Source organism: Gigantopelta aegis, chromosome 15 (assembly GCF_016097555.1).
Source record: "Gigantopelta aegis isolate Gae_Host chromosome 15, Gae_host_genome, whole genome shotgun sequence".
NCBI lineage: Eukaryota > Metazoa > Mollusca > Gastropoda > Neomphalida > Peltospiridae > Gigantopelta > Gigantopelta aegis.
Genome location: NC_054713.1, coordinates 17,520,561 through 17,541,602, shown reverse-complemented (window position 1 = coordinate 17,541,602; position 21,042 = coordinate 17,520,561). Strand labels below are relative to the sequence as shown.

Sequence of the window (21,042 nt, the reverse complement as noted above, 5' to 3'; positions counted from 1 at the left end):
AAATTATAATTATATTATTATTTAGAAGCAATATATATATATATATATATATATATATATATATATATATATATGAGATGTGAGTGGTAGCCTACCCTGTAATATTTTGTTTTTAGCCCCCCACCCTCTAAAATAAATCCATACTGTGATCGATAAACATTCTAATGGGGATCACCTGGGGGAGTCTATTGAAAGTGAGGAGGTAGTATGGGATAATTACAAGATGATCCTGTTTTAATCATATATAACCATATGTATCAATATATCTTGTAATTATCCCATACTACCCCCTCACTTTCACCCCAACATTTTTTTTTTTTTTTTTTTTTTAAATTATCGTAAATACTATCTAAATCTGCTACATGTATGTTTGGTTGTTTAGCCACTGCTCCCAATGAATTCGATAAATCCTGTGAGAAGTTATGAATTTTTAAAAAATAACCATGAAAATGTTTTGGACTTCGTTTCATTTGGAACACATCATTTCCTTTGCAAAAGGACTATCTCCAAACTAATTGTTCACTTATATTTCACTTATAGAAACAAACAAAAAATGTCTTAATTCCAGTTCACTTATACCACTGATAAACCACTTATAGGTGAAATATATGTGGAGTATCAGTGAAGTATCAATGAACCATTTTTTTCACTTATACTTATACACACTGATACTTCACTTATACCAATATATAGGTAACTTATAAGTGGCGTATAAGTAAAGTATATTCCACTTATAAGTTTGTATAGGTTATTTCCGTAAGGGAGAAGGCACAATAGTGACAACAAATTTAATTATGTTTTTGGTGAAGGTTTTCTTTAAATTTATTTTAAATTTTGCATAAAACTACAAACTTGTCTAAAATATAACTTAGCACCCTATAAATATGTCAAAATGACAATAAAAATCAAGTTCTTTACAAATTTGAGTTTTCAGAATTTCATACATGAAAAATTAACTATGTTAATGGAAACTAAAGACATTAACCCACTATTGACATATGTTATTTTTAATATAAAAATAAATTGCTATTAAAATCTTAATTCAGGTTGCCTATATATAACACCATATTTAAGAGCAGTTGTATATGGCAAGTCAAATACCACGTAAAAAGAAATTATTGAAATATTTACAGTATGAATTATAGGCCAAAACCAACTTTTCCTCAGTGCTAACTTTGATTCAAACTCCATTCAGAGCCATGTACAGTGATTAGTGTCAAGGTCAAGGTCATTGTGAACTTGCGTGGTCCAGTGACAGCTAATTAATCAACCAGTATAGTTTAATTAAATAAAATCACAAAATCATAATATTTTTTATTATGCACTGAATATGTACTATAGGGTGTATACTACCAAATCAAATCCCATAGACGACAATAGTAACATATGTGGCTAAAACTCCTACCTGCAACGTATCAATCAACATAAACGTCACGGATATAAATACTACCACCCCTCACCCTTAAAGTGAATCACAAAAAAGTGGGTGTCAAGCTGCTCATTTCTGAGATAACGGGTAGCGTCTATGACTACCCTAGTTCCGCACAAAATTTGAGTACTTTTTTTTTACAGGTACCCCATACATGTTCCAAACACAAGGCTACTTGACACAGTGGTACTAGATGAAATAAAATTGCATACATTTTTAGCCCAGATGAAACTAATTTTTTTTACAACCAACACGCTCACATTTATAACCAATCACAGGACTTGTGGTGTTCACTTCTCTATCAAAAGTTCGGTGCACCTCGAACTTTGACCCAGCTGGAAGTTATTTGGTTTAGTACTACCTATACTGATAATATACATTTTTCAAAAAGTGTCCAGCTATGTGTTTTTATGACAACCAGGATCTGGTGTATTCTAACATAAAGTGACAGCCTCACTGAAACTGTTGTTTCTACAGTGCAACCTAATATAATGTACACCTCATAAGGCATATATATTGTATACAGTTTTGTACAAATGCAATATGTCATATTAAACAACAAAATGTTTTAAAATAAAACTCCTGAAGATATTTACTGTCAGTTTGGTGTGTGTACTCAGGTATATATGTAGAGACAACAAAGATAGTCAGAGTACCTCTACTCCTTTAAAGTATTCCATTAAAACACATGCACTTGACTGACCCCTAGATTAGGAGACCTGAACAGGTACATCAAAGAAATATCAGTATCAAAAAAATACACTGTCTGAGGAAGGAAACACCAACATGACTGTACCTGTATGAAGTAATAACTTAATGTTCTGGACATTAGTGTTGGGAGGAAATCCTGTATGCAGGGTGTGGCCGTCTTCAAGTTACAAGGTGTGGGAATTTCAAATCCATCGGCCATGCTGATTTTCATAATGAACCATCAAAACCACTGGGAGCCACCCATATTCCTGACTATATTTTATTTGTAGCCTACTGTAGTTGGAGCTTTTAATATTTGTGATATCTGGAATTATCATCCAGCTTTCACACATTTATTTTTGATTAATTACTTTGAAAAACTACTTTTAAATGACATAATTACCCGAACATCTATTTTATTGCATTAATTTCTAATCCAGATCAATACAATATGTATATTGGATGTATTTCTACAATCAGTAATCCAGCATTTTATTTAGCTAGTAACATTGGGTAATACAGCTTTAACAATAAAATAAATTACCAACTTTCTCCAAGGCAGATAATCAAATCTGAAAAAAATAGGTTCTGAATCCAGTATAAACCTAAAATGGTCTTCATGAGAGCAAACTAAGTGATTATTAAAAAAAATATTTGATCTGGAAATCTAAAGGTATGTTTAACAAGATTATTGTTATGTATAACTAAGAACAGAAGGCACAATAGTGACAACAAATTTAATTATGTTTTTGGTGAAGGTTTTCTTTAAATTTATTTTAAATTTTGCATAAAACTACAAACTTGTCTAAAATATAACTTAGCACCCTATAAATATGTCAAAATGACAATAAAAATCAAGTTCTTTACAAATTTGAGTTTTCAGAATTTCATACATGAAAAATTAACTATGTTAATGGAAACTAAAGACATTAACCCACTATTGACATATGTTATTTTTAATATAAAAATAAATTGCTATTAAAATCTTAATTCAGGTTGCCTATATATAACACCATATTTAAGAGCAGTTGTATATGGCAAGTCAAATACCACGTAAAAAGAAATTATTGAAATATTTACAGTATGAATTATAGGCCAAAACCAACTTTTCCTCAGTGCTAACTTTGATTCAAACTCCATTCAGAGCCATGTACAGTGATTAGTGTCAAGGTCAAGGTCATTGTGAACTTGCGTGGTCCAGTGACAGCTAATTAATCAACCAGTATAGTTTAATTAAATAAAATCACAAAATCATAATATTTTTTATTATGCACTGAATATGTACTATAGGGTGTATACTACCAAATCAAATCCCATAGACGACAATAGTAACATATGTGGCTAAAACTCCTACCTGCAACGTATCAATCAACATAAACGCCACGGATATAAATACTACCACCCCTCACCCTTAAAGTGAATCACAAAAAAAGTGGGTGTCAAGCTGCTCATTTCTGAGATAACGGGTAGCGTCTATGACTACCCTAGTTCCGCACAAAATTTGAGTACTTTTTTTTACAGGTACCCCATACATGTTCCAAACACAAGGCTACTTGACACAGTGGTACTAGATGAAATAAAATTGCATACATTTTTAGCCCAGATGAAACTAATTTTTTTTACAACAGACACACTCACATTTATAACCAATCACAGGACTTGTGGTGTTCACTTCTCTATCAAAAGTTCGGTGCACCTCGAACTTTGACCCAGCTGGAAGTTATTTGGTTTAGTACTACCTATACTGATAATATACATTTTTCAAAAAGTGTCCAGCTATGTGTTTTTATGACAACCAGGATCTGGTGTATTCTAACATAAAGTGACAGCCTCACTGAAACTGTTGTTTCTACAGTGCAACCTAATATAATGTACACCTCATAAGGCATATATATTGTATACAGTTTTGTACAAATGCAATATGTCATATTAAACAACAAAATGTTTTAAAATAAAACTCCTGAAGATATTTACTGTCAGTTTGGTGTGTGTACTCAGGTATATATGTAGAGACAACAAAGATAGTCAGAGTACCTCTACTCCTTTAAAGTATTCCATTAAAACACATGCACTTGACTGACCCCTAGATTAGGAGACCTGAACAGGTACATCAAAGAAATATCAGTATCAAAAAAATACACTGTCTGAGGAAGGAAACACCAACATGACTGTACCTGTATGAAGTAATAACTTAATGTTCTGGACATTAGTGTTGGGAGGAAATCCTGTATGCAGGGTGTGGCCGTCTTCAAGTTACAAGGTGTGGGAATTTCAAATCCATCGGCCATGCTGATTTTCATAATGAACCATCAAAACCACTGGGAGCCACCCATATTCCTGACTATATTTTATTTGTAGCCTACTGTAGTTGGAGCTTTTAATATTTGTGATATCTGGAATTATCATCCAGCTTTCACACATTTATTTTTGATTAATTACTTTGAAAAACTACTTTTAAATGACATAATTACCCGAACATCTATTTTATTGCATTAATTTCTAATCCAGATCAATACAATATGTATATTGGATGTATTTCTACAATCAGTAATCCAGCATTTTATTTAGCTAGTAACATTGGGTAATACAGCTTTAACAATAAAATAAATTACCAACTTTCTCCAAGGCAGATAATCAAATCTGAAAAAAATAGGTTCTGAATCCAGTATAAACCTAAAATGGTCTTCATGAGAGCAAACTAAGTGATTATTAAAAAAAAATATTTGATCTGGAAATCTAAAGGTATGTTTAACAAGATTATTGTTATGTATAACTAAGAACAGAAGGCACAATAGTGACAACAAATTTAATTATGTTTTTGGTGAAGGTTTTCTTTAAATTTATTTTAAATTTTGCATAAAACTACAAACTTGTCTAAAATATAACTTAGCACCCTATAAATATGTCAAAATGACAATAAAAATCAAGTTCTTTACAAATTTGAGTTTTCAGAATTTCATACATGAAAAATTAACTATGTTAATGGAAACTAAAGACATTAACCCACTATTGACATATGTTATTTTTAATATAAAAATAAATTGCTATTAAAATCTTAATTCAGGTTGCCTATATATAACACCATATTTAAGAGCAGTTGTATATGGCAAGTCAAATACCACGTAAAAAGAAATTATTGAAATATTTACAGTATGAATTATAGGCCAAAACCAACTTTTCCTCAGTGCTAACTTTGATTCAAACTCCATTCAGAGCCATGTACAGTGATTAGTGTCAAGGTCAAGGTCATTGTGAACTTGCGTGGTCCAGTGACAGCTAATTAATCAACCAGTATAGTTTAATTAAATAAAATCACAAAATCATAATATTTTTTATTATGCACTGAATATGTACTATAGGGTGTATACTACCAAATCAAATCCCATAGACGACAATAGTAACATATGTGGCTAAAACTCCTACCTGCAACGTATCAATCAACATAAACGTCACGGATATAAATACTACCACCCCTCACCCTTAAAGTGAATCACAAAAAAGTGGGTGTCAAGCTGCTCATTTCTGAGATAACGGGTAGCGTCTATGACTACCCTAGTTCCGCACAAAATTTGAGTACTTTTTTTTACAGGTACCCCATACATGTTCCAAACACAAGGCTACTTGACACAGTGGTACTAGATGAAATAAAATTGCATACATTTTTAGCCCAGATGAAACTAATTTTTTTTACAACAGACACACTCACATTTATAACCAATCACAGGACTTGTGGTGTTCACTTCTCTATCAAAAGTTCGGTGCACCTCGAACTTTGACCCAGCTGGAAGTTATTTGGTTTAGTACTATCACGAGAGAGAGAGAGAGAGAGAGAGAGAGAGAGAGAGAGAGAGAGAGAGAGAGAGAGAGAGAGAGGAGAGAGAGAGACAGAGCCATAGAGGGACAGAGCCAGAGAGAGAGGAAAGAGAGAGAGACAGAGACAGAGACAGAGAGAGAGACAGAGACAGAAAGAAGAACATTATTAAGTTAAAACTGAAACAAGCTTGCGCGGTCACAATAACCCCATTAACAATGTTTGACTATACATATCTATATACATGCATGTACATAAATATAGTGCTGTAATAAAACAATGAATGCACATACACGTAGGTGAACATACAATAGCTATTTAAAACATAATGCAGGTGTACACAAACAGGCTATGGATCGTGTACACAGACTGAGGGTGTGGAACAGGCCTGCATCAAACACCGGTGTTTGCTCATTAAACTGTTAATGAAGCCCACAGAGTACTTGAACATCATTAAACACACAAGCTCTGTTTTCTATTGCCATGACATCTTGTTCATAAGCCAGCTTAGGTTTTCACATCAAAGGGTGTGCAGTGATGGAAATTGGAATCAGGTAGTGGTAGAATATGGAATTCTACATGACATGTGTGTGTGTGTGTGTGTGTGTGAGATGTAGCCCTAGCCCTAGCTTGATGCACAGTCAGTTTGGGATCAATCCCCGTCGGTGGGCCCATTGGGCTATTTCTTGCTCTAGCCAGTGCACCACAACTGGTACATAAAAGGTCGTGGTATGTGCAATCCTGTCTGTGGGATGATGCATATAAAAGATCCTTTGCTGCTAATCGAAAAGAGTAGCTCATGAAGTGCCGACAGTGGGTTTCCTCTCTCAATATCAGTGTGGTCCTAAATTATATGTCTGACGCCATATAACTGTAAATAAAATATGATGAGTGTGTCGTTAAATAAAACATTTCTTTCTTTCTACATGACATTGTATAGATCTACATGTATAAATACAATGTATATTGGAACTTCAAACAATGCTGATTTGTAAAAAAAAAATATATATATATTTAAAGCGAATTACATGTATTAAATTTTAAATATCTGGGCCCATATTTTGGAATCTACAAATGTATCTTAGTGATATGGAATCGTAAAACCATTGTAATTAGCTACATGATGTCACTAAACCATGTGCTATACGTGTGTAGTTATGATTTTGTAGCTCTAAGATAGCTTCGAAAATCGCTAGCCTGTATTTTAGTGATTATCTGTGTTATTGCTGAATTTCAGGTTCATATCAGCAGGGCTCGCGCTGTCAGTAGCCAAATTAGCCATTGGCTAATTTTTACAAAAAATGGCTAATAAAATTTACAAGTGGCTAAAATTTGGGCTAAGCCATTTTCTGTCTTCTGATGTGAACAAACGGTTACATAATGTATCCGACACCTCAAACATAATTAATAATACTACCAAATATTAGCGACCTCGCGACCGGTAACGAGAATGCAAAATACAGCGTAGGCCTTATAATGTTTGCTTATTTTAATAATCACAGTTATTAATTTTAACGGCATGCATTCAACATGTATGACAGCAATGTCTGGAAGATCTGTAACTTGTTATTTTTACTTTGTAAAATCTTTAAACCAAAGTAATAAAAACAAACCGACAATGCGTGTCAATTTGAATACACATGCCAGTTCAGGGCCGAAAGACATGTGGGGGGGGGATTAATAAATGGAGTATACTGTGAAGTCGGCATTCTTAACCCAGGTATTTTGTAAGCAGAAATCACAACAAGCATTTAACACGACGCTGAAATCAACAGCGACAACGTGGCACAAATTATGAAATTGTTTGGGGTGGGGAATTGATGGGTCACTTAAAAAAAACCAGAAAAGAAAAAAAAAGCAATTCAAACTAACAAAGATTGCTATTTAAAGAAATAATGAGCTCTATAAAAAAAAAAAAAAGCTCTCAAATTTTTATTTGAGAAAAAAGGAAGAAAGAAAAAAACAACACCATCCATAAACATTTACCCACCCCCATATTTCTGTATGTTTGTTAATTTAATGTCATAGGCCTTAGAAGTGGGGGTGGGTGTATGGGGTACTGGCTTCAAACTCTGAAGATATTGCATAATCCCATCCCAACCCCACCCCCGCTGAAAAATTGAAGTAATATATTAACTGCCCCTACCCCCATTGAGGTTTTGTTATTCCTATTTATTCCAGCTTGTACACAATTAGCTGAAAAAGATACATTTGCATATTCATATATAAATACTCTATACAGTACTGTGTAAAAAAACATTGGCTAAAGCATTTTCAATATGGCTAATAAAAATTCCATTTGGCTAATATTTTGGCTACAGGTATTTTGGATCCAGGGTGAGCCCTGTATCAGATAGTTTGTTTTCTTTATTGACACCACTAGAGCTCATTGATTTATTAATCATCAGCTATTACATGTCAAACATTAAGTATTTTTGATATATATAGTCTTGAAGAGAAAACATGCTACATTTTTTCCAATAGTAGCAGCGGATCGTTTATATGCACCATCCCACAGACAGGATAGCACATACCACATCCTTTGATACACCAGTCTTGGTACACTGGTGTGAATGAGACATAGACTAATGGGCCCACCGATTTTATCAATTCTAGACAGACTGCACATCAGCCGAGAAGTTTACTACTGGTCTACGCCCCACTCCTTAAAGGGACATTCCTGAGTTTGCTGCTATTTTAAAGATGTTATCGAGTAACAGAGACTTTTTAACGGTTGTAATCACATATCAAATATATTTTTCTGCATAAAATATTAGTGGCTGTATATTAAACGTGTTTCTGATCATTCTAATATTTGTATTAGGTTAAATTTAAAAAAAAATTCCTAAAATAAGTTTTTTTCGTACATACGAAATTATTTGAAGACAAAATCCAGTTTGGGCTTCTTACAAATATTAAGACGACCAGAAACACATTGAATATACAGACAATGATATTCTAAACAAGAAAATATATTTAATATGTAAGTTTAATCGTAGAAATATCTGATTAGTCGGAAACATCTTACAATGCAGCAAACTCAGGAATGTCCCTTTAAGTTCATATTAGATGTCCATGTACATATTATACAACAAGTCATGTAATCTTAGGTGGTAATTTATTTAACTGACTGACATAAAAAACAACAACCAAAACACACATTTTTAATGTTAGTTTTTAGATTAAAATTTTAAGTTGTGATAATTACAGGTAAAGTGTTAATATAAAAAAATATGAAATAATTAAGAATTTAACAAGTTTTCTGAGAGTACAGCTAAAGCAATTCATGTCCCGTATCTGGGCCAATAAATTTGCATATATAGCTTAGGGGAAGCTTGGGAGAGTTGGGCCAGCCCTAATTCCACCGCAAGTTGTTGGGGATAGGTGTTGCCATCTATTTGAAGCACTAAGCATTATCTTTTTATTGAGGTAATGACCGTGAACATTTCAGGCTGTTGCCCCCGTTTTAACAAAAAGAGAAAACTTTTACTCTAAGGTGAGCAATGATATATCTCTTCAACAGTATATAGAACAGTGACCCGGTGTATTCTGCGAGATAGCTGTGACAGTCCTCTCCAATCAAGGCATTTTAGAAATCCATGTGGTCACCGCCCAAGATGAAAATTTGGTTGAAATTAAAAATGGCGGGAATGGGGAAGAAAGAAAGAAAGAAATGTTTTATTTAAGGACGCACTCAACACATTTTATTTACGGTTATATGGCGTCAGACATATGGTTAAGGACCACACATATTTTGAGAGGAAACCCACTGTCGCCACTACATGGGCTACTCTTTCCGATTAGCAGCAAGGGATCTTTTATTTGCGCTTCCCACAGACAGAATAGCAAAAACCATGGCCTTTGTTGAACCAGTTATGGATCACTGGTCGGTGCAAGTGGTTTACACCTACCCAATGAGCCTTGCGGAGCACTCACTCAGGGTTTGGAGTCAGTATTTGGATTAAAAATCCCATGCCTCGACTGGGATCCTAACCCAGTATACCTACCAGCCTGTAGACTGATGGCCTACCACGACGCCACCGAGGCCGGTGGAATGGGGAAGAGTTGGGACAGTCCAGGGTGCGAGTGTTGGGCAATAGCACAATCCTCCCTGCATGTTGTCCCAACTCTCCCATCATTTACAAGTTCCACAGAACCACCAGCTTTAAAAGCCAGGGTTAATTTATGTTACATTTATGTATCACCTGCTGATATTGTTCCACTACCAAAAGCCAGGAAAAGTCACCAACAGAGGTCGAAAGGTCACCAACAGAGGTCGAAAGGTCACCAACAGAGGTCGCAATTAAGAGAGGGGATATAAAGATTGTAACCAATACCTCAATCCATAATAGTATAGCTGAGACACTAGCTGCCAGTCAGACTAAACAACGAAAGTCCAAACTTTTCAGTCATGTTTACTTGCTGCAAAAGTCACTTTTTAAAACAATTGTTGTAGGCAGAGTCAAATTGGCGTCGTTGGGTTATTTCACCCATGGCAATTTAAAAAAAGAATTGCCGTTGGAGACAAATTTAAAGGTTCGAGTCCTGCGAGTAAAGCATACTTCACAGAGGATAACTGCATGCGGGTAACTAGATACTCGCATCCAATATGGCAGAGGACGCACATGAGTATTAATTCACAGTTTAATAGAGCGTATTGGCAGCTGCTTTAGTATAAATATATTTTGAATCGATGCACTAATAATAAGTTGTGTAATTCCGCTGATAATGAAAGTTAGGCATGATGAAGGTACATATAACTTCGAAGTGATGATGTAGGTAACTCTCTAGTCAGCTTCAGATGGGATGTGGGTATCTGACAAAAGGGATGCGGGTAATTGCAAAGATGAGCATAACTGTAGGATTAGAGTAACTGCTGTAGTCGTCTCTTAATAATGATCCCCATGTGCGTCTAGAAACAATCAGTAAAAAAACATTTTTCTTATGTTTTCCCCTTCATTTTCTTTTTCAGATTATTACATGTACTATTTGTGCAATACATCCTCCACCCGAGTCAATACTATTGTGACACACACCATCAAAATGCACACTGGGACCATTCAAATATTACGTAACGCTCAAGGGGGTGGGTGGATGTAGGTCCAAACGTTATGTGGCCTTAGAGGGGGGGGGGGGGGGTGGGTGGGTGTATTTAGCAACACTGTTTTAACTGTTTTTTATTATTAATTTTTTTCTTCATAAATGCTCTGTTATGGCAACAATGTTTAACGTATAACATGTTTAACGTATAACGAGTATAGTATTTAATTTATTACATCGCACATCAATGAACAAAAATGACGTCATGTTGTGGCTATTTCATTTATCTATTTATTAATGAAACTTTGCATTCCCCACGCCACACATCTATCAATGAAGTTTACACAAGCCATATTATAAACATATTCAAGGCTGAACTAAATTATTAAAATATATATTTTGTTAAATTATGCTGCTAACATTAATTATATACAGCATACTTTTTGCATAACATCAATGCGGAGTTGTACCATGTGACACCTCTACTCACGGGGCGGGACGTAGCCCAGTGGTACAGCGCTCGCTCGATGCGCGGTCGGTCTGGGATCAATCACCGTCTGCAAGTCCACAGCTAATAACTGTATCAAATGGCAAACCTAAGTTTAGTTGAAGCATTAATACCTAAAGACGTTGGACAGCTTCGCACATTTGGCTGCTGCAGAGCTAATCTCTAGTTTTGTTTGTTTGTTTTTTTGTTGTTGTTTTGTTTTAATTCTCCCTTGCCGGGGCATTTCGATGTTCAACAACAAAATACATAACTGAATGGAAAGCGTGCAAGCGTGATTCGGTAAATATCAGGAGTATATTTTAATTTTAATTTTGGTATAATCTGACTTAAAATTTTCGTTTGGGGTAATTGTCCTTTCATCTTTCAGAGTTTGGGTAATATGTCAGACTATTTCAATCTTGAAAGTTAATGCAAGAAGACTATCAAGATATAAAGCTACATTATAGTATTACAGAATAGAGTATGACATCACCGTCGAGTCATTTCGTTTTATATTCATATTAAAGTAATCAGTCACCCAATTTTGAATTATTTGTGACTTGAACGGCATTCTGCATCGAACATGTATGTATGTATGTATGTATGTATGTATATATGTATGTATGTATGTATGTATGTATGTATGTATGTATGTATGTATGTATGTATGTATATATATATATATATATATATATATATATATATATATATATATATATATATATATATATACATGTATATATATATTGGGAATTTTTAACATAGAAATTGGGAAGGGGCCTGCTTTTTTAACTCACAGAATGCCTGGATAAATCCCTGCATATATACACATGTATGCATACCACCGGCCTTGGTGGCGTCGTGGTTAAGCCATCGGACATAAGGCTGGTAGGTACAGGGTTCGCAGCCCGGTAAGGGCTCTCACCCAGAGATATTTATAATGACTCAGTGGGTAGGTGTAAGACCACTACACCCTCTTCTCTCTCACTAACCACTAACCAACTAACAACTAGCCCACTATCCTGAACAGACAGCCCAGATAGCTGAGGTGTGTACCCAGGAAAGTGTGCTTGAACCGTAATTAGATATAAGCATGAAAGTTTAAATAAATAAAAATTTTAAAAACATGCATAATACATTTACATGTAGGTTATTTTACTAGAGATATATACAAGCAGATATTGTATATGTGGTAATTAAATAGTCAACATGTTGTTTGCAGCCAGTAGCAGGAAGTTTGTACTCTCATTGTAAGGAGTGACTCGGTGGTAGTAATTATTAAAAGTAATCACATCTAGGTACACATGTATATGTATGTTCACACTGTAACTTCCGCTTTCTCATTAACAACATATCAAGCCAGTGTACAACCACACAATATTGTGTATATATATGTGTAATACGGCCTTGTATAAACATGTACTAACCAGTCATACTAAAAGTCTGTTTTATGTGTGTAACGACACCACTGGAGCACACTGATTAATTTATCATCGGCTGTTGGGTGTCAAACATTTGGTAATTCTGACTCTTAGTCATCAGAGGAAATCTGCTATATTTTTTCCTAATGCAGCAAGAGATGTTTTATACGCACTTTCCCACACACAGAAGAAGGTTGTTTCGTTTACTGACACCACTGGAGCACATTGATTAATTGATCATCGGCTATTGGATGTCAAACATTTGGTAATTCTGACACGTGGTCATCAGAGGCAAACCCGCTACATGTTTCCTATTAATGCAGCAAAAAGACTTGGTACATTGTTGTACAGAGTGCTTAAAGGGACAGACCCTAGTTTCAGCCCATGAAAATTAACACTAAGTTTAGTTAAAGAGACATACCCTAGTTTCAGCCCATGAAAATTAACACTAAGTTTAGTTAAAGGGACAGACCCTAGTTTCAGCCCATGAAAATTATGCACACTAACTTTAGTTAATCTACAAACCTGTAACACATTTGGAAAAAGTTACAACTGAGTGAAACATACAAATGTATGTCTGTGACTTTCAAATGGTGAAATACCCTCTAAAATAGACTAAAAACCAGACTCAATAACTGTTACTTCTCAGATGCACGTACGTTTTTAAAAATATGAGAAATGTATTTTGTGATATTAAATGCAGGAGGATGACCAAAAACACTTCGAATGTACGGAAATGGATAATCTAAACCATAAAATCTAAGTAAAGTATGATTTCAGTTATCAAAAATGGCTCTAATAGTCTAAAATATGCCTTAGTGTTTAAAAACTAGGGTATGTCCTTTTAAAGAAACTATTTCTGAGTTTGCAGCAAGTATGATGTGTTCAAATGGCAATTTATGTAACCTTTATATTGATTAATTTAGTTTCAAAAATAAATATCTTTGTGTTTAAGACATTTCTGATAATTCTAATGTTTCTTGATAGCTCAATACTGATCTTTGTCTACAATATTTTTTTACATACCAGTTTACTTTTTCTTCCAATTGCCAAACAAAATTTGAAATAATCGGTTCATAGGGAATCCTGGAAATAGTTATTAACATAATGCTTTGTATTTTGATCTTTTAATATAATTTACTGTTAATACCACCCATATACAATTATTAAAGACAAGCTGATTAATCCACTGTATATTTTAATGGCTACAAATTAACTTACAATGTCGTCTACATGTACAATGTCATGTACATTGTAGTTACTTTAAATTAATACTTTGATGCCAATTACATGTACCAGTTGCTTTAATTAGTTTCATGCCATTAGTAGAGAATAATACATGAGTGGCTGTTAGATACAATCTATCTCATGAGTTGTTTTAAAATGTATCTGACGAGCGAAAGCGAGTGTGATACATTTTTAAACAACGAGTTGTGAGATAAATGGTATCTAATGGGCACAAATGTATTATTCCATTTCTTACCATATATCCTCAAAAACCAGTTTTTAGGCAAATTTTAACATCTTTATCGACTAAAATATATTTACAATACAGCCTTTATACTTGTAGCTGCCGTACGCATCATAGACACATGACTGCCAGGTTAACTATACGTCACGTACAGTTTAATTGATTTTCACTGTGCTGTTTTTTTTATGGGATGTACACATGTATGGCATTGGTGACCTGGTCATCACCTACATGTAGGAGCAGCCAGTCGTATGTCTTGAAATTGTTAACACACATACGTGAAAAATATATCTGATATGTAAAATTTTACAGTTGTTAAAAAGTTTCTGTTAATTGATAACATCTTAAAAATTGCAGAAAACTCAAGAATGTCCCTTTAAAGTTCAGTTTGTAGGCAACTGAAATTGGCCATTGAGTCATTTAACTTTCAAGGCTTGAAATTAATTTTGTGGAGTACGTGGGAAACAATCTTTGCTTGTCAAAATTTAAGATGGAAACAAATGCTAGAAAATGAGATGCAGTACTAGTAATTAGTCTCGAAGTTACACTCCTAATTAAATGTATGGTGTAATTTTTTAATAGCCATGTAGAGAACTTGAGAAAAGCACATATAAAAACTTAAAGGGACATTCCTGAGTTTGCTGCAATATTTAAGATGTTATCGACTAACAGACTTTTTGATGACTGTAATTACATATCAAATATATTTTTCTGCATAAAATATTACTGGCTGTATATTAAACATGTTTCTGAGCATTCTAATATTTGTACTAGGTTAAATAACCTTTTATTTCCTCAAAAAGATTTTTTCATACGTATGAAATTATTTGAAGACAAAATCCAGTTTGAGCTTCTTACAAATATTAAGACGACCAGAAACTCGGGAATGTCCCTTTAAGATTCACATTATCACTTATGAAATTAAGTAATAATCAATATATCTAAAATACTGTTTAAAAAAAGCCCATGGAGAATAAAAGCTGCTTGTGAGACAGATTATTCAAATTATTTAATATTATGCATTTTAAGTGGCATTTGTTATCTATCCCCCCACCCCACCCAATCAACTTCGAGTGCTGTCAATAAGCCACTGGTAGGCTAAAAAAAAAATAATAATAATAATCTGCAAACCATGTGAATCGGCACATATAAGTTTGCAGATGATTTTTTTGGTTCATACCCAGATGAATGTAAAAGAAATAACAGACAATACTTAATTAAATTTGAATCATACTTGCTAATAACACTAAAAGTTCATATTTTATTTTGAATTATTCTTGGTCCATAAACAACGTGGTATGTACTAGTTACCCTGTCTGTGGAATGGTGCATATAAAAGATCCTTTGCAGCTAATCGAAAAGAGTAGCCCACGAAGTGGCGACAGCAGGTTTCCTCTCTCAATGTCTGATGCCATATAACCGTAAATAAAATGTGTTGAGTGCGTCGTTAAATAAAACATTTCTTTATTTTTTCTTTCAACAAAACAACTTGCCCATATAAAATGACGTCATCAAATATGACATTCCCCAACGACGTAATTTTTACGTTCATCGAGAATTGAACAAACTCCCGTTTCTACATCTTGACCAATGGGGCGACGTTATAATGTAATAATTAAATTTTCTTTGCGACTATACACTTTACGGCAACCTGATTGGTCCAGAGGTGCTTACTTTTTTTCGTTCATATCTCGATGAACTGAAAAATGTAAGCCACGCGTACTGCCCCCCCCCCCCCCCCTTGACTCGCACTACTTTTGTGCAACAAGCCGGATTATTCAGGCAACCATATTTAGATATTTTGATGAAAATACACGTGAACGCTACAAAAGCAATAATAATTTTTTTAAATGTATACCATAAATTGATGGAAAATGCTATAGCAGAGTTGACATGTAGATCTATAAGCACTGATTTAAAAAACCAACCCCCCCCCCCCCACCCCTCCCCAACTACTTCGCTAATCATGACATGAGACTCGGACGATGGCCAAAGAAATCATGTAGGAAACTTCACACCTGTAACTTACTTGTAAGCGATGTTCTACAGCTGTTGGCGGAAATTAAATGGTTCCACCGACAGCATAAATGTTAGACACGTTCCCTTCATTCACTTTCATAAAATATAAACTAAACATGAATAGGACAATTCCTTCCAATATAACGAAATGATCCGTAAAAATGCACAGCAGCTAGATGAAATGGTGTCGCTTATCAAAATTTTACGTCATTTACATGTACCAAATGATGTCATTTACAAAAATCACCCGATTCAAATAATAGTGAATGAACGTTTGCATTCTTACACGACATAAGTATCAATGAAGTTTACACAAACAATACTACAGGCGTATTTAAAGCTAAACAAAATGAATTCAGTTATATGTTGTTACAGGTCGGGTCAACTCAAACAAGAGCCTTATGTGTTGGAAAGATGCATATCAGGACCACCAACACATACTGACACTTTAGCAAATGAAAAAAGCCTTTCCCTTAAAGGTAGGGTCAACTCAAACAAGAGCCTTATGTGTTGGAAAGATGCATACCCGGACCACCAACACATACTGACACTTTAGCAAATGAAAAACGCGTAATTTTAGAGTTAATAAAAAAACATGATTATTCCTGCTAACTGGGAGCAGCCATTTTGTTTCGTTTTTGTGATGTCCGGTGGGATAGCTTGGGGCGAAGTGACGTCAGGTCCTGACCATCTCCTGTATGTACAGTGTAAACAAAAGCAGTAATTTTCGACAAGGCCCTTCTCTTTGATCAACCTGACTTGTAAAACAGCATAAATGACGTAATAATATAATAAACTATTTCACTAAATATATTTCAAGTTGCATTAACAATCCAAATTTAATAATCCAAAGGAAAAAGGTACACTATTAGGCCTGTTGATATGCTACGTTGTAGCAAAAACGACGACTCACAATACCCAAGTGATAATTTCCTTTTTTTTGGGACTACGTAATTGGTCAGTTCTGTGGTTTTAGATGGAAAGTCTACTTAATCAATAGTTTTACAGAACTATTTACAGTAATAAACCATGTCCATTACAATTTTAGGGGCGACAGGTAATATTCCACAATACCGGTATGTATTTTTGTGTCTAGACAGCATCAATTAATTGGCTTGTCTGGTTACCAATCAAATACACACCTGCCAATCAGGAATCACAGGTAGAAGCAACTAACAGCATAGACCAATTAACTAAGAAAACATTCCGTGTATCATTTCAGTACGTAGGTTAATGCATGGGCTAAACATTGTTAATTGTTTCGACTTGTTGTGTAGCCACTTTGACAATGGCATTTTATTTTGTATTGAAAAATAATATATTAGTGCTGGATATACTTATTGCTGGCTTAGTGGGATGTGTATTATTACAGAACACTGCAATGTATGACTATTTATCATCCCGCAAAAACCAGGTAGATTGTGTTTCTCTAGTTCTAAGGCTCATTCTTGACGTTACGTGTTAAGTATTACGTAACCACGAGCTCGCCAGAGGGCATACTCACTGAATAGGTACAAAATGGCTGCGCCCGATATATATAATAGCCGTCACATTTAACCGTTTTATTAATTAACCACATGTATACGATTATATGTGTTGATATTAAGCAATAACGTGCATTATATATCGTTGAATATGCATACTAGGCCAAATGCCGTAAATGTCCTTTCAATTAAAGTATGCATATCAATTTAATTATAAGATTTGACCGCAATTATTTTTTGGTTCATGCAAGTATGAACCGAAAAAACAATGTGCACACTTGCAGTCAATTCTTAAATGAATATAACGGAAATTTAATTTATTTTTTTATGAAAAGTTCCATTTTAGCAATTTGAAGAGTCTGACCATGTGAACATACTGGTATATAGAGAACATTTTGTTTTTAAAATTTTATCAGTTTGAAAAATGAACTTTAATTTTTTTGTTTGTATATTTCCATTATTGAAGATTCAAATACTTGTACAAGTAGTTATAAACAGAACTGCGTAGTGATCGATCTCTGAACCTTGTGTACCAAATTGCAACACAATACTAACAAAAGGTTCTTTCATATGCATGTTACTTATAATTCAAATCCTTCTTATGTTCAAATACTTATAACCGATGCATTGTGTAATCACAATTTGAATGGTCGGTACAAACCTAATTATAAGCACCGGCCTCGGTGGTGTCGTGGTTAGGCCATCGGTCTACAGGCTGGTAGGTACTGGGTTCAGATCCCAGTCGAGGCATGGGATTTTTAATCCAGATACCGACTCCAAACCCTGAGTGTGTGCTCCGCAAGGCTCAGTGGGTAGGTGTAAACCACTTGCACTGACCAGTGATCCATAACTGGTTCAACAAAGGCCATGGTTTGTGCTATCCTGCCTGTAAAAGATCCCTTGCTGCTATCGGAAAGAGTAGCTGATGTAGTGGCGACAGCGGGTTTCCTCTCAAAATCTGTGTGGTCCTTAACCATATGTCTGACGCTATATAACCGTAAATAAAATTTGTTGAGTGCGTCGTTAAATAAAACATTTCTTTCTTTCTAATTATAAGCAATAATTACATTTAGAGTCCAGACTCCATCTTTAATGATGTCACACGCATACAATTTGTATGGCGTTGCCATGATATTACTGTCTTAGACAATTAGAGTCTGGAGTCCAGACTCTTAAAGGTTTTACAAGAACCAGGCCTGATTGACTAAAGAGATAAACTACAATGCAGATGATTGATCTGCACGTGAAGAGGGGTTTCAAGGAACAAAACTCCCTATTGCTTAAAACACTTTTCGTTTTTTGTTAATTATTATTACTGTTCAATATTGCATTTCCAGACATCCACATGCACCACAACTATAAACCATCATATTGCCAGATTGAAGAAAAAATCAAAGGAAAAAGATTAAATACTTGACATGCTGTTGTTGTTGATGCTGAGTAGATCAGCCTGAAACTCATATCGGCGTATCGACGTCGGCAGATCGTGCATGGAAAGTCTTGTTGAACGGCCACACACACCGTAATGGTATCGCAGCGGTATTCGACGCCGCATCTTGGCATAATGCGACACCATGTCACCTTTCTGGGCCATGGTCAAAACTCACCAGAGTCAGCCAGATCATCAAAAACACACATCTAGATGTTAGGGTTTAGTAGAGCTGGTATACAAGTGCTTAGAGGCAGAACTACTGGTAGTAGTTAGAGGGCATTTGGTGCTGGTATAAATTTAAGGCCTTCTACTGGCAGCAACGACTGGACATTTTTCTGATAGCTTAGTTGGTAGAGTGCAAAAGTCTTACACAGAGAGTTCCTGGTTCAAATCCCATCAGTGGAGAGATATATTTATTATGTCACATTTGGATCTGGTAGAAATTTTAGGTCTTTTACTGGCAATAGCTAGTGGGAATGTTCCTGTTAGCTCAATTAGTAGAGCACTGAATTCTTACACAGAGAGTTCCTAGTTCAAATCCCATCAGTGGACATTGATTTTTCATATTACATTTGGTGCTGGTATAAAGACCTTTTACTGGCAGTAGCTAGTGGTAATTCCCCTGTTAGCTGTTTGTACAGTGCAGAAATGAATTATTAAAGTTACACAGAGAGTTATTGGTTCAAATCCCATCAGTGGAGATTGATTTATCATCTGTTATATTTGGTGCTGGTAGTGGTATATAAGAGCTCCCACTGGCTCAGTTGGTGTCTAGATCACTGAACACAAACGTAAAGGGTTCCTAGTTCAAATCTCTTCAAGGATTCACATGATAGAGCATTGAACATTTATAAATAAAATGTCTTAAAAATTCACTGGCTCAGAAGGTACATGTATATTGGGTCCCAGGTTTCAGATCTGTTCAATGGCCCCAATACATGCAGTACTGCGAGTAGTATAGAGCAATGGAAACACACATAGAGGGTCTCCGGTTCAAATCTCTTCAGTGGAGGTTGATTTTTATGTTACATACATCATGTACTGTCATGTTGACATCACAGGCTAGGCAACAAATGATGTATTTTTCATCACATCCCAACACAAACAAAAAACATTGGCTGCTGGATGTTTCACTAAAAGGTCACAGATCAGACAAATGAACATAAAAATATTGAATATTTCCACAACGCAAGATACAGATACTTGGAGATAGATGCACATAGAAATGTCACATGACTCCGCTAAAATAAATCCACGAAAGTACCAAATTCTCTTTACGAACACCAATATATTTTCATGGTCAAAACAACAAGGTATGTGTACCATAGATGTACATGTAGATCCTTAAAATTAGTTAACATGGAAGAAACACAATAACTTTGCACTGTCAACTACATGTAACATGCTTAATCACAGTGGATTGTTAACTATATATATGCATGACACACGGATAGCACGTATTCTAAGGAACAAGTCCTGAAGATCTCTATACCCTAACATACACACACAGGCACACAGCTGCCATACGTACATGTATGTATACATGTACACATATAAACGCACCACGTGCACAATGCACACCCACAAGTTCTGACACAAGGTATATTTTATACTTGAGCATGTATTTGACCTATTAATTAAATTTGGCACAGGTAATAGATTTACTTTGATGAAACGCCAATTAATGGCCCACCTCCCTGCCGGCAGAAAGGAAGCAGCTGTGTTAAATTACAAACTGATAAGAAACAGATTACCGGG

The 21,042-nt window shown here is 35.0% G+C and overlaps 1 protein-coding gene across 3 annotated transcripts in view; it reads right to left on the bottom strand.

The window, feature by feature from the left end:
* Positions 1–21,042, bottom strand: part of LOC121390578 (genetic suppressor element 1-like) — a 70,320-nt gene that overhangs the window by 36,813 nt on the left and 12,465 nt on the right. The gene's annotated exons all lie outside the window — the stretch shown is intronic.